Below are 8331 nucleotides of genomic sequence, written 5' to 3' on the forward strand. Positions count from 1 at the left end.
GTTGACATGTTGTGGGGTTGTTAACCAATGTCATAAAACAATATGTGTACTGACTGTTTAGTGAGAAACTATTTGTTCTGTAAACCTTCACCTAAAGTACAATAAAATAAAAAATTAAAAAAAAAAAAAAAAAGATTTACAGCCTTGGAAACCTACTGGAGCGCTTCTACTCTGTCCTGCAGGGTCACTATGAGTCGGAATCGACTCCCCGACAGCGAGTTTGTTTTTTTGTTTTATTTATTACTATTATCTTGAGATGGTTTCATGTTCCATACCAGCCCACACAGTTTCGTCCTTTTATTTAAACTGTAAATCATTGTTGTTGTTGGTTGCCATCAAGTTGATTTCAACTCATGGGGACCACATGTGTGCAGAGTAGAACTGTTCCATAGCAATTTCAAGGTTGTGACCTTTCAGAAGCATATCACCAGGCCTATCTTCTGAGATGCCCCTGAGTAGGTTTGAACTGCCAATCTTTTGGCCAGTAGTCAGGCACTTAACCATTTGTGCCACTCAGGACTCCTTAAAAGGTAAATACTGGTTCAATTTCATTTGTGACTATACTGACTGATTTACATGGGCTAAAAGTGGTAATAATCTCTCTTGTAGTTGTTGTTAGTTGCTGCTGATTGTTACAGAGTAGAACTGCTCCATTGGGTTTTCTTGGCTGTAATTTTTACAGAAGCAGATTGCCAGGCCTTTCTTCCAAAGGTGAGTTCAAACCAGGAACCTTTAGGTAAGCAGCGGAGCACAAACCATTTGTACCACCTGTGGACCTTAATAATCTTTCTATTCTTTCTAAAATAAAGTGTTAATTTCTGTTAAGTATAGGGCAGCTAATTCATCCCAGTTTGGAATTTTTTCACTTTTAGCACTGAGTAACCTGCCTCTTGGAGCCCTGGTGGAGCAGGGGTTAAGAGCTTGGCTGCTAACCAAAGGGTAGGCAGTTCAAATCCACCAGCCACTCCTTGAAAACCCTATAGGGCAGTTCTACTCCGTCCTGTAGGGTCACTATGAGTTGAAATCAACTCGATGGCAACAGTTTGGTTTGGTTTTTTGGTATCCTGCTTCCTGGGAAATCCCTCAGTTCTGGACAAACTGGGATGTTTGGTCACCATGGTTAAGTACCATGAAAACATTAGACAAGTTTGGAAAGGAGGTGGTGAGTTATAACAAAATTAGTTGAGATACTTATCTTTGCACAAAAATGGAACTGTTAGCCAAATATTGTCCATACAAAATAAGGATTTTCCCAGAACTTTTGTTGTTATTGTTGGGAATTGCCTCTAGCTTTTCAATGGCTGCATAGTATTCCATTGTATGCCTTGACATAATTTGTTAAGCTAGTTCCCTACTAATGGGCATTTAGTTTTTTCCACTGTTTTTCTTTAATAAACAAGACTGCCATAAATGTCCTTATTTGTCTTCTCTATAAACTGGTAAGTTCTGTATAATAATTTGTTTTGAAAATAAGATTTTCCTGCTAAAAACAAAACTCATAAGGCCACGGGATTAAAGACTCTTTCATCTTGGGCCTTCAGTGAGTCTCTTTTTCTTCAGGTGACTGACTGGCCTGAGGATGAGTTTAAAACGGGTTGGCAGCCAAGACCCTGGGAAGGAAGCCCAGGCAAAGGGGAGAGGCTTCCTGGGGTGCAAAAGGGAGGAAAACAGCCCATGTTGTGGCGCTCAGCATAGAGCGGGGTGTTTGTCAAGGTGGGTGGGAGGAGAGTTGGCCAGACTTTGAGGGGTCCAGTGTCGGCTGGGAGCAGGGCTGAGAGACTGGAGCCATTCAGCTGTGTTCTAAAAGGAGCAGGGAAAGGAAGGGAAAACAAGTCCAGACACACACTGGGCAGCTGCTGGATGATCCGGGCTCTTGGTAAAACAAGCTGCTGCCAGGTGGTGGGGCCCACCCAGCTCTCCCCCGGGAGCCCACCCCTGACTGGGCAAGTTTAGGGCAGTCCTGCGATTTTCTCTTGGGGTTATTACAAATGGATTTTTACAGAGTTTGGGATAATTCAGTACTTTTCCGAAGACACAGGTTACTTGGGCCAGAAGGGTGATTTTCCAGCACGTGGTGCGTCCATATGTGTAATAACGCATTCTTTATCCATCAGATGGGCTGCAGCATCGATTGCCAAACTGTTTTCAGCAGAATGCTGTCAGTGAAACACAAGGTCCAAAGGTCAAAGAAATGGCAAGCCAGTCAAAATCGAGCAAACGTCTTTGCTGCAGAAGTTCTCAGTCTTCAAAATGCTGATACTGTACTTTATGAATTTTCAAAAAGGAGATAGAATGTTCATTGTTTCCCAAACTTTTTGTCCTTGCCATACTGCCCCCCCACCGCCCTCCCCCTCCACATACAGAGTACCGACTGACGTCTTTGTTAAATATTGTTTGCTAACTCTAATCCATAGGATAAGGCTGAAACCTGTCAGGCTTACCCTTAAGCATTCAAGAATTTAGGACAGAAATGGGTATAAAATTTGGCTAGTGAAAGATCTGGGATACTGCCATGTCCTACTCAAAAACATGACAGACATCCTTCACCACGTAAAATGACTGATTTCCGTGAGTGTTGTGGATTGAATTGTGTTCCCCAAAATAGGTGTAGGAATTCTAATCCCTTTACATGTGAATGTAATCCCTATTGGAAATATGTTTTTTTATTATGTGGACGAGGCCACTATCAGTGTAGGGTGTGCCCTAAATTTAATCACTTCTGAAGTATAAGGAGCAGATAGACACAGAGACAAGGAAGCACAAATGGGGGAAGATAGATGCCATGTGAAGATCTGGGCCTACAGAAGCTGGAAGAGACAAGGGCCTTCCTTCAAAGCTTACAGAGAGCCTTCCCCTTGAGCCAGTGTCCTGAATTCAGACTTCTAGTCTCCTGAACTGTGAGAAAATAAATATGTGTTGTTTAAAGCCACCCACTTGTGGTATTTCTGTAAGAACAGCACTAGGAAACTAAGACAATGAGCATGAAGTGAAGAATTCTCCTGGAATTCTCAGTTGGGAGAAGCCCCAGGTGGCGCAGAACAGTTGAGCGAATAGGGCAGAGGAGCCTGGGCCTGCTTCAGTCTGTGTGTCTGCATCACACTTCCATCAGCCTCCAGACTCTCATTATCACTTTAGCCCACGGTCATCTCTGAGGACCCCTGCGTGTCAGGCTTAGCATGCTCTGCACCATGGGAGACAGGCCCACGTGTTGGGTTCTGAGGAAGACTGAGATGACTTCATCCAATTAGCATTCCCATTGCCTGGCTGTGCCTGCGATTCCACCTTTGCTGGTGCATTCCTTTGGGTTAAAATGCAAAGACATCTGGAAAGAATCATTGCCAAGGCCCTTGGAAGCCTCTCTACTCAGATATGTGTGGAAAGAGTCAGGTGTTGGTTGAGGATGGAATGCCCTGTACTAAGGCTGGACTTGCAAGTTTTTCTCATCCTTGAGTCACTGGACAAGGCTAGCACCTTGTATCTTGGGTCCCTGCTCCTGAAAAGATTGTAAAGTGAAAATATAAGGAGTCAGAGAGAACCTGAGTCCAAGTCCATTCTGCCAGTAGTTTGCTGGTTGAACTTAGGAAGTCCTTTCCTTTTCCCGGGCCTCATTTTCTTTCTCTGTAAAATGAAAGGTCAGATGATTTCAGTGATTTTCTAACTTTCTGATCAGAGGCGCCTTTCTGTCCAACAAAGTCTTAAGGGACATCCCATGTAAAATGGATAAACGGAGTGTTGGACCAAAATGTTTTAAAGTTAAATTATAAAACTCTAAAGGCATGTATGCATGGAAGTGTTTACTACAAAAGTCAGAATAGAGGTTACTTTTAGGGGGAGGGAGGTAATTCTGATTGGGATGGGTCACATGGAGGTCCTCTGAAGTAGCTGCAAAATTCTATTTCTATCTTTCTTTCTTTTGGTAAAAATGTATATAACAAAACATTTGCCATTTCAACTTTTTTTTACATGTGCAATTCAGTGAAATTAATTAAGCTCATCATTTTGTGCAGTCATCACCACTATTCATTTCCAAACTTTTCCATCACCCTTAACAGAAACTCAGTGCACCCTTAGCAGTGACTCCTCCTCTTCCCCTCCTTCCTGCCGCTGATTTTCTTTGATCTCTATACATTTGTCAATTCTAGATATTTTATATAAGTGGAATCATACAATATTTGTCCTTTTGTGGCTGACTTTATTACACTTAGCATAATGTTTTGAAGGTTCAGCCATGTTGTAGCATGCATCAGGACTTCAAAAATTCTATTTCGATTCTATTTTTTGACCTGGGTGGTAGTTACAAGAGGTGTTTCCCTTACAATTGTTCCAGTGTGCTATAAAATGTTGTATTATTAATTCTGGAAGGAAGACACAGAGTCATTGTACCAAAAAGAATTGATCAATGTTCAACCATTTCAGGAGGTAACATATGATCAAGAACCAATGGTACTGAAGGAAGAAATCCAAACTGTGCTGAGGGCATTGGCGAAAAACAAGGCTCCAGGAATTGACGGAATACCAGCTGAAATGTTTTAACAAATGGATGCAGCTCTGGAGGTGCTCACTCATCTATATTAAGAAATTTGGAAGACAGCTTCCTGGCCAACCAACTGGAAAAGTGCCATATTTGTGCCCATTCCAAAGAAAAGTGATTGTCTTAGGCTGGGTTCTCTAGAGAAGCAAAACCAGTAAAGCGTATAAATGTATATATAGAGAGATTTATATCAAAGAAACAGCTCACACGATTGTAGGGGTGGGAACATCCCAAGTCCATGGATCAGGATAGAGGTTTCTCCTGATTCATGTAGCCACAGGGGCTGGCGAACCCAAGATCGGCAGGTCAGAGAGCAGGGCTCTGCTCATAGGCTGTGAAGATCAATGAATCCCAATTTTGGCAAATAGGTTGACAGTTCAAGTCCCAAGAACCAGAGGTCAGATGAACAGGAGGCAGCTGTAGGATCCAGAGCAAGCAAAAAGCCAGAACGTCTGCTTATGTTCGGATGCAGGCCACACCCCCAAGGAAACTCCCTTTCCACTGACTGGCTACTCACAGCATATTCAATCATGGAAGTGATCACGTATAAACACTGAGAGTCATGGCACAGCCAAGCTGACACACAGTCTTAACCATCACAGTGATCCAATAGAATGCAGAAATTATCAAACAATATCCTTAATATCTCATGCAAGTAAAATTATGCTGAAGATATTTCAAAAACAGTTGCAACAGTACATCAACAGGAAACTGCCAGAAATTCAAGCAGGATTCAGAAAAGGATGTGGAATGAGGGCTATCATTGCTAATGTCAGATGGATCTTGACTGAAAGCAGAGAATACCAGAAATATGTTTACCTGTGTTTTACTGACTATGCAAAGGCATTCTACTGTGTGGATCATGACAAATTACAGATAACTTTGCAAAGAATGGGAATTCCAGAACACTTATTTGTGTTCCTGCAGAACCTGTACATAGACCAAGAGGCAGTTATTCGAACAGAACAAGGGGATACTGCATGATTTAAAGTCAGGAAAGTTGTGTGTCAAGGTTGTATCCTTTCACCATACTATTCAATCTGTATGTTGAACAAATAATGAGAGAAGCTGGACTATATGAAGAAGAACGCAGCATCAGGGTTGGAGAAAGACTCATTAACAACCTGTGATGTGCAGAAGATGCAACCTTGCTTGCTGAAAGTGAAGAGAACTTGAAGCACTTACTGGTGAAGAAGAGAGACTACAGCCTTCAGTATGGATTATATCTCAGTATAAAGAAAGCAAAAATCCTTACAACTGGACCAATAAGCAACATCACGATAAACAGAGAAAAGATTCAAGTTGTCAAGGATTTCATTTTACTTGGATCCACAATTAACGCCCATGGAAGCAGCAGTAAAGAAATCAAACAATGTATTGCATTGGGCAAATCTGCTGCAAAAGACCTCTTTAAAGAGTTAAAAAGCAAAAATGTCACTGTGAGAACTATGGTGTGCCTGATCCAAGCCATGGTATTTTCAGTTGACTCATATGCATGTGAACGCTGAACAGTGAATAAGGAAGACCTTAGAAGAATTGATGCATTTGAATTATGGAGATGTCGAAGAATATTAAGTATACTATTGACTGCCAGAAAATGAACAAATCTGTCTTGGAAGAGGTACAGCCAGAATGCTCCTCAGAAGCAAGGATGTCAAGACTTCATCTCATGTACTTTGGACATGTTATCAGGAGGGACCAGTCCCTGGAGAAGGACATCATGCATGGTAAAGTAGAGGGTCAGTGAAAAAGAGGACCCTCAATGAGATGGATTGACATAGTGGCTGTAACAGTGGGCTCAAACATAGCAACGATTGTAGGATGGCGCAGACCGGGCAGTGTTTCATTTCGGTGTACGCAGGGTTGCTATGGGTCAGAACCAACTCGATGGCACCTAACAACAGCAACAACAATGCATTATAAAGTCAGTCACTGAAAATGCAAATGCGTCATTTAGGTTTCACTGCAAAAGGCAGAAAATTCAAAATAAAACTAGCTTAAACAAGGTAGAAGTTTAAGTCTTTCTCATTAAGTGAAATCTGGAGGCAAGCAATCCAGGGTATGCAGGTGACTTCATGATTACCAAGGACCCAGGGCTACTTCTCTCTTTTTGTCCACCGTCAAGGATTGAATTGTGTCCCCCAAAACTATATGTCAACTTGGCTAGGTCATGATTCCCAGTATTGTATGATTGTCTACCATTTTGTCATCTGATGTGATTTCCGTACGTGTTGTATACTCTACCACTATGATGTAATAAAATGGATTAGCGACAGTTATACTGATGAGATACACAAATTTGATAGTGTCTTAGGCCAATCTCTTTTGAGATATAAAAGAGAGAAGCAAGCAGAGAGACATGGGGACCTCCTACCACCAAGAATGCAGCACTGGGAGCGAAGCATGTCTTTTAGACCTGAAGTTCCTGTGCTAAGATGCTCCCAGACCATAGGAAGACTGATGACAAGGACCTTCCTCCAGAGCCGACAGAGAAAGAAAGCCTTCCCCTGGAGCTGACGCTCTGAATTTGAACTTATAGCCTACCAGCCTGTGAGAGAATAAATTTCTCTTTGTTAAAGCCATCCACTTGTGGTATTTCTGTTACAGCAGCACTAGATGACTAAGATAGCCACTATCTTTAGCATGTAGCTTCCACCTCAAAGTCCAAAATGACTGGTTGAGCTCCATCATCATGACCAAATTAGAGACAGTAAGAAGGAGGATGAGAAGAACATGTCCCTCATTTTAAGGAAACTACCCTGCAGTCGCACATGCAACTTTCACTTACATCCCATTGGTCAGAATTAATCACATGCCCATACCCAGCTGCAAGGGAGGTTGAGAAATGCAGTCTTTAATCTGGGTAGCCATGGGCCTACCCAGCTGTAGTTTCTATAACAAAGGAAAAAAGGAAGGGCAGATTTAGAGGACAACCAGCAGAATCTGTCACAATTTGTTAATGGATTGTGGTCTCTGATGTGTTAAAATTTGATGGCTGACTGATTTAGGTCTTTCTGTTGTTTTTCAATCACAGTTTTAAATATAGTTTAAGGCATACAAAATGATATAAAAATGAATAACTTATGGAACTGAGAAGCACTCATAGAACATGGCTTAAAAATCCCTGAACTACAAACTCTCCAAGAGATTTTCCACCTTTGACATTCTAGAGTTCTATGAAAGTCCTGCCCCTATACGTGAGTTTACAGCAGGCTTTCTCTCTGGGGATTGGCAGGGACCTTTCCATTATCTTCAGGACTGAGAACTGTGCTCATTGTTTCTTTTGATTCAGCACAGCGCTAGCAAATATCCTGAAAAGCTGTCTGTCATTCAGCAGCCTTTTCTTTGGATTGAGAGTTCCCCAGAGGAAGTGTAGTTTACTGGGGCATTGAAAACTCAGTGTTTTAAAGTACTGGCTGCTTCTTAGCAGGGAGTGGCTCAGATTTTCCCCCCTAAGGTCTCAGATTGTTGTAGTACAAGGGACTACTCTTGGTTCAGCGCATTCATTTTTTAGAGGAGAAGGCGTGGATCCAGAGAGGCTGAGGGATCTAGTACTGACTTGTCCTGACGATTTCAGTTGCTGTTAATTATAATAGCTTGAAGTTCATATATACTTAATATGTGCCAAGTTCTGGGGTAAGCACTTCACATACATTATCTCATTTAATCCTCACAGCAACCTTGAGAGATAGGTACTATTTTTTTGTTTAATAATAATGTTTTAGGTGAAAGTTTACACAACAAATTAGATTCCCCTTTAACAATTTTTATACAAATTGTTCCATGTCATTGGTTACAAT

The sequence above is a fragment of the Trichechus manatus genome, unplaced genomic scaffold (assembly GCF_000243295.1).
Source record: "Trichechus manatus latirostris isolate Lorelei unplaced genomic scaffold, TriManLat1.0 scaffold00011, whole genome shotgun sequence".
Taxonomy (NCBI): domain Eukaryota; kingdom Metazoa; phylum Chordata; class Mammalia; order Sirenia; family Trichechidae; genus Trichechus; species Trichechus manatus.